Here is a 1,636-nt window from a genome sequence, read left to right as displayed (position 1 = left end):
TTTATTTCTCCGTTTAAAAATCTAATTTGTTTCTTATTTCAAACAATATATTCTCAAATTGTCTTAACAGCTTCAGGAAATATACCTTATTCCATTTCCATTGTATCCAACCGCAACGACATTTTCACTAACATACAGTGAGTCTGCTTTACAGAGCGATTTAGAATTTCAACAATAAATAAAACGGCTTTGATTAATTATCTATATTTTGAAAATGTAAATATTATATTTTGAAAAAGAGCTGCATTTAAGTACTGAATAATTGTGCCTTTTGAAATCATCATTCCCAGGGAATATTGAAGAGCATAAATCCAATGGAAAATGCGTTCATTATCAAGTCGCACTTTCGCAGGAATATTTTTGTCGTATTTCGCGTCACCTTTGATTAATTATCTATATTTTGAAAATGTAAATATTATATTTTGAAAAAGAGCTGCATTTAAGTACTGAATAATTGTGCCTTTTGAAATCATCATTCCCAGGGAATATTGAAGAGCATAAATCCAATGGAAAATGCGTTCATTATCAAGTCGCACTTTCGCAGGAATATTTTCGTCGTATTTCGCGTCACCTTTGATTAATTATCTATATTTTGAAAATGTAAATATTATATTTTGAAAAAGAGCTGCATTTAAGTACTGAATAATTGTGCCTTTTGAAATCATCATTCCCAGGGAATATTGAAGAGCATAAATCCAATGGAAAATGCGTTCATTATCAAGTCGCACTTTCGCAGGAATATTTTTGTCGTATTTCGCGTCACCAAAAAATACAAAAAAAAAAAAAAAAAATGGCTCTGATATGTTTAAACATATCTTCGAGATTTATTTTTTGATATCCGTGCATTTTTTTTTTGCGACCTTCAAAATTCTATATGAATGTTTCCACAGTAAACAGGGAGAGGACTAGAGGAGGAAGCAGATCATCTTTTTTAGGCAAGTCTGACCTTTTCAGAGTGATTCTCTCCCCTCCCTCCTAGATATCAAAGAGGGCGGTCATTTTTATACTCCAAGCTTTGACAAATAAATGATTAGAAATAATTTAGTAACCTTAAATCCAATTCCAACAATGATAGATTTACATAGGAGATAAACTAAGTCTTGGAGCTGTGCATAGATTAGTGGTGTCAATTCACGAAAATTTAAGGGGGAAATATTCTTTTTGTATTTAGGGGGGGGGGATTCGTCTTATTTTCAACTTTCCAATGAAAATATAAAAATAAGATATTTCCAATGAAAATACCCTTTAAAAAGGTACTTTCACATATATTGAGGGCAAATAATCCCCCTACCATCCCCCAACTGATACTGGCGTAGATACATCTAAATTTGGATTCCCAGCTAAGATATTTCTACCATTCAAAACTAAAATTGAAGGGTTTAGAAGGAGAAGATTCAAAATCAAGCTTTTGAGAATCAAGCGAATCAAAATCAGCCTTTCATATGTCCTAAACCCACTAGCGTCAGTAGCATCCAGTCGGAAGGCACGGAAGGACAAGTTCCCGGGTCTTGCAGGCGGTTTGCTATATATATATATATATATATATATATATATATATATATATATATATATATATATATATATATATATATATATATATATATATATATATATATATATATATATATATATATAT

The sequence above is a fragment of the Artemia sp. Qi Xiang Cuo genome, chromosome 9 (assembly GCF_049724085.1).
Source record: "Artemia sp. Qi Xiang Cuo chromosome 9, ASM4972408v1, whole genome shotgun sequence".
Taxonomy (NCBI): Eukaryota; Metazoa; Arthropoda; class Branchiopoda; order Anostraca; family Artemiidae; genus Artemia; species Artemia sp. Qi Xiang Cuo.
The sequence above is the reverse complement of the archived record's forward strand: the minus strand, read 5'-3'. Positions refer to the sequence as shown.